General features: G+C 47.0%; 1 protein-coding gene across 4 annotated transcripts in view; it reads right to left on the reverse strand.

The window, feature by feature from the left end:
* Positions 1 to 10,888, reverse strand: part of AKAP1 (A-kinase anchoring protein 1) — a 44,315-nt gene extending 33,427 nt beyond the window's left edge. Inside the window, exons 1-2 of one of the 4 annotated variants that reach the window (XM_082200764.1) lie at positions 9,703 to 10,888; positions 7,723 to 7,850 (exon numbers count right to left, since the gene is read on the reverse strand). The gene's annotated coding sequence lies outside the window, so the exon portion shown is untranslated. Of the gene's footprint in view, positions 1 to 2,959; positions 3,089 to 5,185; positions 5,288 to 6,235; positions 6,401 to 7,722; positions 7,851 to 9,702 lie in introns of those variants that run through there. The other 3 variants (XM_082200763.1, XM_082200765.1, XM_082200766.1) reach the window with 3 other exon arrangements.
* Positions 10,889 to 12,145: the final 1,257 nt, after the last annotated feature.

Here is a 12,145-nt window from a genome sequence, read left to right on the forward strand (position 1 = left end):
CCTGTGTGCCAGTTATGACCTCTCAGGTGAGATGCGCTTTAATCAAAGGCCACCTCTGCTTTCTCTGTGTGAGTTGCTATAATCACACAACACTGAGGAAGTGTACCTTCTTTAAGTACGCACCAAGTCAACATTGGAATCATTGCCTGTCAAGTGTGGAACTCCTTCCCAGTGCTGACTTGCAAAAACACAAAACACAAAATCGTCCAGCCATTATTCAAGAATGGTGGGGGGACAGACCTGCTTCCCTCCAGTTGTTGATGGACTCCAGTTTCCATCAGCCTCAGCCAGCAAGGTATGATGGAAGTTGGAGTCTAGTATAGGTTTCCTACTCCTGGTATACGAACTGTGCAGTATTTTTACATTTAGCTTTCTTTCAGTAGGGGTTCTAATTTCACCGGCTGGATTTAAAAACAAAAAACAAAAAACCAACCATGCTTAATTTTTTAAAAAATGACTTCCTCCTAGCAAGTACTGAGGGGCAGCACAAGAACAGGCCTTTTCAGTGGTGGCTCCCCACTTACGAAATGCTGTCTTAGGTGAGGCACCCCTGGTGCCATCCTTACCTATTTTTTAGGTTTAGGCACCAGGCAAAAATATTTCTTTTCACCCAGGTTTCTGGCCCTTAACTTGAGAGGATTTTAAGGTATCTGTGGCCTCTGGAGTGGGATGTGTTACAACTTGCCTTTTTCTAAGTGTATGGATGTGTTTTTAGGTTTGTTCTGGGGTTTTTTATACTCGGTTTTAATGTTTGGATCACTATAAGGCGCTTTGGGTAATGAATAAACAGCAAAGCAGCCCAAAGGCAACACAGCCTGTTAAGACACCACTGCCTCAGGGAATGGTATCTGAGTAGCATTTAAGGCTGCAACACTTAAGGCAGCATTGGGCAACTTTTAAGACAATCTAGGAATCTGCTAAAGGACAAATCCCTAAAACCTGCCGAAATGCATTCATATTTCATTACCCAGAGCACTTGGCATGTGCTACAGCACTAATGTAGCCCCCCATAATAGGGCTGAAAGTTATTCCTCCCTGTCTCCTAATACTAGAGCCCTCTAGGGGCCACCGAGTAAGAGATTTGGGATGGACAATGAGGAAGCACTTTTTCACAGCACAGTGGAACTGCGGAACCTCTTCCCACAAGATGCAGGCGCAGCCACCAACTCAGATGGCACCAAATGGGGATTAAAGGTATTCACAGAGGGTAACACTATTGGGGGCTAGCAGGATGGCTATCAATTTATACAGCAGGTGTGGGGAACCTGTGGCCCTCCAGATTTTGCTGAACTATGACTCCCCCCACCCCTGGCCATTGGCCATGCTTGCTGGCGCTGACAGGAGTTACAGTTCAGCAACACCCAAGAGGGGGGAAATTTCTCCAACTCCTATTGAGCATATCTCTGAATGCCAGGTGATGGGACCAATACTGAAAGACCTCTGCCCTACATCTGGGAGCGGCATAACTCAGCGACATTTCATCACGCGGCACACAATTACCGTATTTTTTGCACCATAACACTCACTTTTTTCCTCCTAGAAAGTAAGGGGAAATGTCTGTGCATGTTATGGAGGGAATGCCTACAGATGCTGGGGGGATCTGCTGCAGTCGTGAGCAGAGGATCCATGGTTCCCCTTCCTTCCCTCTTCCGTGGCTCGCTTTGCTCAATGAAACAGCAAAGCAGGAGAAGAGCCGCTGAGTGGGGAGAAGAGAGGGACAGAGAGCCTGGTTACAAAGCACGGATCCACATGGATCCTCAGGATTTTTGCATTGGGCTACCCCAAACTCACTGTCAGATCACATGTCTGTGGCCACAGCATGAACCACAAAAATCGTACATCCACTGTTTCGTTTAGAATATTTTTTTCTTGTTTTCCTCCTCTAAAAACTATGTGCGTGTTATGGTCGGGTGCGTGTTATAGAGCGAAAAATACGGTAGCCTACAGAACTCATTGCCACAAGAGTCCACAATGCCCAGTTGCTTTACAAAGGATGGTTAGGCCGTTTTGTGGGGAGGGAAAAGAGAGCCGTCCGTGACTGTACCTGCACTCCTGTTCAAAGTGGACTGTTCCTACCTCTCCAAAGATCATCTACCGCCAACTACCCAATAGGGATAGATACTGATTAACTGCAATATTTCAACATGGTCATCATTATTATTATTGTAGCTTTATGCGCATTAGAAGAATTTGTATCCTGAAATGAGAGATATAAATGACATTTTATTTTACTGCAAACAAACAAACAAACAAAAAATACAGTGGCACCTCTGGTTATGAACTTAATTTGTTCCAGAGATCCGTTCTTAAACTGAGATACCACATTAGCTAATGGGGCCTTCCGCTACCGCCGTGCCAACGGTGCACAATTTCTGTTCTCATCCTGAGGTAAAGTTCTTAACCCGAGGTACTACTTCCTGGTGAGCACAGTCTATAGCCTGAAGTATTTGTAACTTGAGGTGCTTGTAACCCGAGATACCACTGTACCAGACTATGTGCCCCCGCAGCAACAATATTGTGGGGAGCAACAACAGTAAAAGCAGCAGCTCAGCATCAGGGATAACTTATTATTACACCTATAACCCACCTTTTCTCCTATAAACTCAAAAGTGGTGCCGACCCTTCTCCCTCTTTCCGTTTTATCCTCACAACAACCCTGTGAGGTAAGTTAGGTCGAGGAAGAGAGAGCACAACTGTCCCCAGACTACCCAGTGAGCTCCACGACAGAAATTGAACCCTTGTTTCCCAGGTCCAGCACTCTAACCACTACACAACACTGCCTCTTGGGAGTTGCCGTCCCAGGACATACAAGATTCCAGAATGACACCCTCTGCCTCCATCCAAATGGTCCCAGGATGCTTGCTTTCGCTGTGACCACATGGCTAGCTCTACCACATATCAATGGCAGCCACTCATAAATGATTTTTTTTTTTAAGGCTTCCATTTAAAACAGCTGTACCTTTAGGAATCCGCCTAAGCGTTGGGGGACTGAGGTCTCTGCTTCAGCAGAAAAGCGAGGCTTTGGGGCTCCTTCCATTCCCCCCCCAAAAACCCTCCAACTTTGCTTAATCATTCCCCCGCTTGCAAGAGGAAGGCATCACCAGCAGCCAATGGGAGAAGACCGACTCCAGCGGAGGAGGGACTGGAGGAGGAAAGAGTGAGTGACATTTCTCAAGTTACCATTCAACACTAGCCCCCCTCCAGGGAGGGAGGGAGAGAGCAGTGCAAGGAGGGTGACCTCCAGCAGCCACTTACGCCAGGAAGCGCCAGTAGGGCAATTCCTCTCAGAAGGCAAGCAAGCTCACTAGATTACTACATAGGCCTTGCTTGGGGATCCGGGCACCAGGAACTTGCTCACCTCAGACAGGACGAAAGCAAACAAGGGAAGCTGGAGAACTTGTCCCATTGAAACTTCTTTTCCTTTTCCTCCTCATCTGCCACACTCAGGAAGGTCACAGTCAAAGGGCGAAGGCCAGGGTCACCACTACAGAGAGATCAACAGATCCTAAAAGATGCCCTCGGGCACAAGGCACCCACTTCTCAAATCTGCCAGTGTCTTATTTGTGGATCCCAATGCAAATTAAACCGCAGTCTAGTGGTTAGAGCAGTGCTTCCCAAACTTGGGTCTCCAGCTGTTTTTGGACTACAACTCCCACTGTCCTTAGCTAGCAGGACCAGTGGTCAGAGATGATGGGAATTGTAGTTCAAAAACTGCTAGACACCCCAAGTTTGGGAAGCACTGACTTAACAGTGTCAGAGCAGAACCTGGGGGATCTGGGTTCAAATCTCCATTAAGCTCACTGGGTGATCCTGGGGGCCAGTCACTACCTCTCAGCCTAACCTGTCTCACAGGGTGGTGTGGGGATTAAATGAGAAAGGGGGAAACCGTGTAGGCCACCTTGAGCTCCTTGAGGAAAAAGACGGGATGTAAATGCAATAAATTTAAATGTACCAAAAAAGCACATCGGTCCAATTGGTGATTCACCTGCTTAGGGAAAACAGAAAACGGCCTTCTCCTGAGTCAGACCATTGGGCCCATGTAGCTCAGTAAAGTGTACACTGACTGGCAGCAGCACTCCAGGGATTCAGGAAGGGAGCTTCTCCTGCTTGTAGCTAGAGATGCCTTTGGGGTCTGAGCCAGAGACCTTCTGCACACAAAGCAGAAGCTCCACCCACTGAGCCAGAGCCCCATCTCCCATTGGAGTAACGTCAGGGCCAAGAGCATGTAGTTGCGTTACACCAGAAATTTTACACACACAAAAAAAATTGTGTTTACAATCAAATTATTTCCCAGTAATTGTCAAAGCGTTTGCCTGTGTATGTGTGTAAAAGCAAAGGCACATGAAGTAATTGAAAAGGCAGACACAAGGTGTGGCAATTACTCTAGAGGAATTATCACAGTCCACGTAGCCGAAACAAATGCCAAACACTCACAGAACACACCCAGGCCAGCTCTGTGACTTGTATTTGGGGTGGAGGGGTAAAGGTCAGAGAGGACCTCACTATTTCAGGAAGACACTCATATTACTCCTTGCAGCATAAGAGGGTTTGGTTGTTTTTTGCCAGGGGGGTGCTAATGAGTTTCACACCTGAACAAGTATCTTAACCTAACTCAACAGCCATCAAACTCTCACCCATTGTGTGAAAGTCCTACAATGCAAACCTCTTGTTAACAGCCAACAGCAGCCTCTTGCTTCACCAAACACCACCTGCCACTCAATAATGCTAGGTTTGACACAACATTTCCCTTACAAGCACAGAGCAACTCAGCAACTCTGTGAGGTGGGCCTCGGCTGCAGATACAGTGGAGAAAAAGGCAACTTGACCAAAGCTACCCAGAAAAGTAGATTTTGCTCAGCATGCTGTTGTACCAGAACTTAACACAAGGGAAATATCCACACTGTGTATTTAAACCACACGGCTTTACCCAAACAATCAGTTCGTTAAGAGTACTAGGAACTGTGAGGGGTGAAACTACAGTTCCCAGGATTCTTTGCAGGAAGCTGTATGCTTTAAATGTATGGTGTGCATGTTATCTACATGTGCATTGTGTGTGTGTGTGTGCACAAGAGAGTCTACACCTAATGTTTTCCCAACCTATGAGTTTAAAAGCAGCAACCAGAGCAAATCACACAGGCTCAATCCAGTGGCATCTTCACGGGATGAGAAGAGAGGTGACACAGACCTGTGAGTCTTCGTTGGCAGACTCCAGGCAGGCCTAGCACCTGTTCCTCCAAGCCATGAACACTTTCCACAAGCCAAGGGCTCAGAGAAGCCACAGCACCACCTGCAACGAGGGAGAATCTTACCAGAGGTCCCAGGTTTCCTACTTAAGGTGACATAGCTCCATAGTGCTTTGCTGTTCAAAATTCATAAGGGGGAATGGAAGACCCAGAGAGAGGAGGGGAGAATTAAGGAACAGCTTGTCTCCTTATCCCCCCCCCAAAGGTGGGGCAGAAATGCTAGTACAGTGACATGAAAAGGAAGACACACATTTCAGTGCCACACAGCAAAGAGGAGCTCCCAAGGGCAGGCTAATGACAGTGCACTGGGGCCAAGGAGGAGTGGCTCCACGTTCAACAAAATCACGGGTGCAAAACTTTTCTGAATTTTCGAAGGACACTATAAAACGCTTTCTTTTTGTTTACTGCACAAGACAAAGTCGGCGAGAGCACAGCGGAAGAGTCGCGCTTTAACAAGGGTTAATCTCTAGCCTTGGCTCGAGCGAAGGGATCCCCTATGAAGCCGCCGCTTTACGAATCTAGGGTGGGTGGGAGAGTGCGTGTGGGGTGGAGAGCGGCCCATAACGAGGAAGGGCCGAACCACGTGCCACGGGCTGGGTGGGCAAAACGCCAACGCGGAGCAAGGCGAAGGAGGAGAGGTTACCGAGGCCTGCTCCTGGTGCTTCTCGGTGCAAAATGCCGCCGGCCGGCGGAGCTGAGCGCTCTCTCACCTGCTAACTGCCGCAGACCAGAAGACCCTTAAAGGGGCACAGCTGCAGGGGCGAGTCGGGAAGTTGTTGCGGGAGGGAGGGAGAGAAAACGGCAAAAAAGACCCAACAAATGCAATTATAAAAAATCGCTACTTGGGAAGGAGCAACCGTTCGTGTAATCCAGCGGAGGCCCCGAACTGCCGCTCTGTACTCCCACGAAAAACAAAGCGTGTGTTTGATCATAAAGAAGCCCTCCCCCATGAGGACTGGCGCCTTAACCCTCCTGTTAAAGCCGCTACTCACGATCCGCCCGGTGATGCTCGCCCTCCTCCGTCTCCTCCTGGCCGTCCCACCTCCGGTGCCGGTGCCAAGCCCCCGTGCGCTGCCGCCGCGCCCGGCCCCTCCACCCGCCGCGGGCTCCTCGGTCGTCCCCCCACGTGCTGCCCGACCGGGCCTTTCGGAACGCTGAGACATTCGACCGATATACACAACGTTCTGCTCGCCCCGCCCACCGCTCGCTCAGCGTCCCGCTCGCCCCGCCCCTCCCGCTTACCCCCTTCTCGGCCGCAGCTCGCGCGAGACGGCGAGGGGGAAGCCACGCCCCCTCCTTCCCCAGACTGGGCTCGTGAGTCAGAGGGCAAGAGAGAACGAGAACAGGGAGCGTGGGGAAGGGGCAAATTGTGCGCGTGCGCAGCCGCAGCATGCTTTCTCTCTCTCTCCACCGCCCCCCCTTCCCCATGCAAGGAAATAAGAGGCGGGGTTAGTTCTGACAGGGTGTGTTTGACCCTCGTTGAGGCTGTCAGTCGCTTAAAGAGACCTTGCAGAGTAAGGCTGTGTGCGCATTTACTCTGAAGCAAGTCCCACTTTCCCTAAAAGGCCTACCGCCTAAGTAAACGTGCATAGGTCGCACCATCAGGCACTCTTGCTTGGGATCAAGCCCCGAAGACGGGCTTGCTTCTAAGTAACGATGCATGAGAATTTTGATGGAGTGATAGTCATCCATTAAACATGCAAACATTTGCATCAGTAGAATATAAAAGCTCAGAGTAGCAGTCCTTTCTGTGTTATTAGAGGATGCAAGAGGCATCGTGATGGAGATGGACATTTGTATTAATTATCGTTTTAAAATCAATCTGCCCAGTTAATTGGGCAGACATTTTTAAGGTTGTCAATTTATTAATGTTATTGATTGGTGAATGTTCCAGCACTGATAGAGATTGAAAATATATTTTTGTCAGCCTTGTAGTTAATTATGATTACTGTATTCAGGGTTCTCTTAAAAGTATCCGTTGTCAACTATGAAGTCACAGCTAGTCGTCTTTGCAGGGCTGTTGGAGGTTTTTGGGCAAAACACTGCCAGTCTATCCTATTTTACAGAGCTTTTGTGAGAGCTAATGCTGCAATCCTAGGCATACTCAGCTTGCAAATAACTCCCTTGAAATCTGGGGTTCATGTCCCAGTAAATGTGCTTGGGATCAGGCTGCAAAAATGCTAAATCAAGGCTTTAGGTGGGATGCAAATAAATAAGCTTCTTCCACAGAGTGTCTGTCCCTCTGGTTTCCAAATTGCCCCTGCCCCGAACCCTTTCCACCTGGTTTGCATGTTCGCCAAAGAATGCCCGTACACTCCAAAGGATTCTTAAGAATATTAGGGGCATCACGATCATGCAGAGCACCAGTCCCCAACTCTTTGTATATCATATTGTTGTTTTATTGCTATGGTCGATGGCTGACGCAAATAAAGATCCATTCATTCATGTGGATTGCCCATTGCTGGGAAAGAGTGCTCACCTGGCACTACCAATCTTCAAAAGCCCAGAGTGCATGGCTGCTGATTTCGTCATTTAAATGCTTTGAAGGGATGCACCAGGTTACCCCAAACCCACTGCTATAGCAGAATCGAAGCCAGAGTGTTGTTTCTAAGAGTGAGAACAGAGAGCAAAAAGCAGGTCAGATGGATTATTTGTCTGAGAATGAAACTCCTGCTGTGCCCAGCTGTTGCCCTATGTGCCAGGGAAATATGCACACAAATTCAAGTTCCACCAACCCCACTCTTTTTATGAGGTGGGTTTGTTCAGCAGAAGCCACTAGGATCTGGGTTAGGGTAGGTTTCCTTTCAGCGCTTGAGCAGGACTTGTCAACTTACCCATATTTTTCGCTCTATAAGACGCACCAGACCACAAGATGCACCTAGTCTTTGGAGGAGGAAAACAAGAAACAAAATATTCTGAATCTCAGAAGCCAGAACAGCAAGAGGGATCGCTGCGCAGTGAAAGCAGCAATCCCTCTTGCTGTTCTGGCTTCTGGGATAGCTGCGCAGCCTGCATTCGTTCCATAAGATGCACACACATTTCCCCTTACTTTTTAGGAGGGGAAAAGTGAGTCTTACAGAGCAAAAAATATGGTATTTCCTAATGAAATATATTTGCACGATTTGGGGGTGAGGGGTGTGGTAGTTGATGCTCCAACCAATATAGCAGAGGAGCTTATTCCAGGTGTGTGTAGGTGGGAGAGGACGGAAGAGTCAGCTGCAGGGACTCAGTGGGAGAAATGCACTCTGCACATTCCCAGGGATACTCTCTCCATAGTGTGTGAGAGAGGAATAAGAACACAGGAAGCACTGCCTATCACCCACCTGGTTCAGTATTGTCTACTCTGACTGGCAGTGGCTCTCCAGGGTTTCAGACGGGGATTATATCATCTGCTTCCTGGTTTTCTTAAACTAGAGACGCTAGGCATTGGATCTGGAACTTTCTGCATGCAAAGTCTGTGCTTTTTCACTGGGGTTGTATCCTTCCCCATTGTCCTTTGTCAGGGACCAGCTCCCATTCACAGGGCCCGTGGAGCAGCAATGGAGAGCCTGTGGTCCTCCAGACATTGTTGGACTGCATCAGTCTCAGTCAGCATCATCAATCAGCAGTATTTCAGCAACCCATGGAGGGCCACTGCTCTACTCTGGAGAGTGGGTGCATAATCCCTAGGATCAATGAATGTGCATGAAGATTAAGGCACCATGGAGCCTGCCAATGTGCACACTGCCGCTTCTGGGGCAAGCTTTGAACTACTGACATGGCTGGGCAATTATGTTCCTCCCTTAGTTTATCTTTAACCAAAAGAACACACACTTTCTTTGCATTTAAATCATCAGAAGATAGGCAATCATAGAGTAAATGAAATAGGCATACAAACTGGTCCCTCTACAATCTCAGGAAGACATGAGGCTTTCTCCAATATGTACTATCTGATTCCTTTAACTGGAGATACTAGGGAATGCATGTGGGATCTTCTGCCTGCAAGGCATGCGCCCCACCTCTGAGATATATCCTCTCCTTATTTTAACCTTGTTGATTTTCCTTTGGTCTTAAATCAGGGATGAGGGATGTTGCAGGACTATAACTCCCCACATCCCTGAGCATGGTCCATGTTGGAGTCCAACAAACTCTGGAGGGCCGCAAATGTTCTCAACTAATCCTCTGCTTTTTTTTACACACATGCATGACTTTCCAATAGGCATTGGGTCTTCTCAATGAGCAGGCAGAATGGACAACAAAATATAACAAAGAAGATTTCTAAGAAGTATCAGGGAGACATGTAAGTGGCCCAACAGAGGGTGGAGATTTGGGTATGGTTGTTTTTCAGAGACACCAAAAGCTCTGCATTGTGTAGTGGCACTACTGAGATTACATGCAACCTGTCATGGTCTTTGGACAGAACAATCAAGTGGTTGGTTGGTTGACTAAATGTAGCTAACAAATTATGGCTCTATCTTACCTTGATCATCTAATACTGGTCATCTCTAGGCAATCTACAATATAATAATAAAAGGCACATAAAAATTCAACAATATGCAACACAATAAAGCATTCCATTCTAATGACCACATCAGTAAAATACAAAATAATAAATAAAAACCACTCTCTTGACATGATCACCACACAATGCATACAAGTTGATCGCACCCTACGAAGCAGTAGTCAGTCAACTGGAATACAGGTGGAACCTCCCTTGGTAGAGCATGCTGGAGTAACTGGACATGAGAAAGGGTTAATTTCCTTCATGAGCATAAATCATCCCACGAATGAGCTAATCACAGGTGCAAGGTCATCCAAGACGGTTGCTATGGTAACAGCCCAGTACCCCAACTGTATCTGTGATTAATGCACGTCAGCAAAATAGTCTGTTAGTCTGCAGTCTGTCTGTTAGTCCAATGTTGTATCTTAAATTGCTGAATTTATTTAGAGCAGCAGAGATACTTTGTGTTTGTGTGTAATCTGTTTATATTTGGGTCTGCAAAAGCCTACAAACTGTACATATCTACATCCAGAATTGTTTTGCTGAGCCTTATCTTCTACAACAGTAAACTATCTTAACATTTATCTGCTTCTATGTGGCAGCTGATACTGGGAGCAAATTCTACTGCATGGGTATCTCACTTATGATTCCCATCAGAACATTCAATAGGTAGTTCCCTATAGGATTGTACCCAAAGCTACACAGGGCTTGATCTCCCATTTTGCATAATTGGTGATTTTGTGACTCTGACATCAGAAGAAAGCCTACTGTAAATTATTATTTTTTTTTGGGGGGGGGAGGAACTCTGACCTCTCTTAATAAGTCCACAAATTTGGAATTGGCTCAACCTGTCTCAGATCACTAAAAATGTGACCTAAACCATGGGTAGGCAAACTAAGGCCTGGGGGCTGGATCCGGCCCAATTGCCTTCTAAATCCAGCCTGTGAACAGTCATGTAAACTGCGAACAGTTATGTAAAATCAGCATGTTTTTACATAAGTAGAATGTGTCCTTTTATTTAAAATGTATCTCTGGGTTATTTGTGGGGCCTGCCTGGTGTTTTGACATGAGTAGAATGTGTGCTTTTATTTAAAATGCATCTCTGGGTTATTTGTGGGGCATAGGAATTCGTTCACTCCCCCCCCCCAATATAGCCTGGCCCCTCACAAGGTCTGAGGGACAGTGGACTGGTCCCCCTGTTGAAAAGGTTTGCTGACTCCTGACCGTCACAGCTAATGCTCCTGTCTGTGCCACAAATTGTACTTAACATTTCAAAATGAGTGTTCTTATATCATGTGCTTTCCTGCCCTCTTTCCATAACACTGGCACACACCCTTGATTTTTTTTTTTTTTTAAGTCAGCAACCTTCCATCTCAGGCCTTTTTGGAAGACAACAGCAGCAATCTTGCCTGCTGAAACAGGCCACAGCAGAAATGGCAGGAGGTAACTCTCTTGCACAGCCAGAGAAGCTTATCCCGCAGGGCATGGGATTCACTGCCTGACAAACCAGCTGAACCTAACTACACCCACTCAACATCTATAAAGTGTGGCCCTGTTTTGAATAATAATGCTGCCTGGTAGGCTGGAGAATCTGTGGCTCTTTGAGCATTGTTGGGTAGGAATTCCATCATCTCTGACCACTGGCCATGCTGGGTGGGGTTAATGAGAGACCTATTAATTTTTATTATTATTTAAATTTGTATGCCGCCCTATACTTGTAGCTCTCAGGGTGGAACATGAAAATCACAATATAAAAAACACAAAATACATAATAAAAATGAAAATGAAAACAACCCAAAAATCCACCTTCCACAACACACTTTAAAAGGCCCTTCGATGTCAATCAGCCAAAGTCTTAGTTAAAGAAGAACGTTTTCGCCTGGTGCCTAAAGATGTATAAAGAAGACTCCAGCCAAACTCCTGAGGGAGAGCATTCCACAGCGAGTCACCGCTGAAAATGCCAATCATTGTGTTGCCAGCCTCCAAATCTATCGTGGAGGGAGCACACAAAGAAGGGTCTCAGGAGATGATCCCAGAGTCTGGATAGGTTCATATGGAGAGAGGTGGTCCTTGAGGTATTGCAAAAGTTGACTCATTCTATTGGTCCATCTAGTTCAGCATTGTCTGCACAGACTGGGAGCAATGGCTCTCCAGGATTCCAGGTAGGAGTCTTTCCCAACCCTAGTGCTTCCCCCCCCCGGGGGGTATTCAAGAGTACGCAGTACAGACACCTTTTCCCCCCAATAAGAAAAGCACTGGTAGTAGGTATGGCACTTACTGAAACAACTTCATGGTGAGCCCAGGCACCTTTTTTTATAGAATAAAAGCATTGCCCAACCCTACTTGGAACTGCCAGGGATGGAACCCGGGACCTTCTGCATGCAGAGTAGATGTTCTAACCACTGAGCAAGATATTTGGCAC

Source organism: Podarcis vaucheri (genome assembly GCF_965113315.1).
Source record: "Podarcis vaucheri genome assembly, chromosome: 15".
In the NCBI taxonomy this organism is placed as follows: Eukaryota; Metazoa; Chordata; class Lepidosauria; order Squamata; family Lacertidae; genus Podarcis; species Podarcis vaucheri.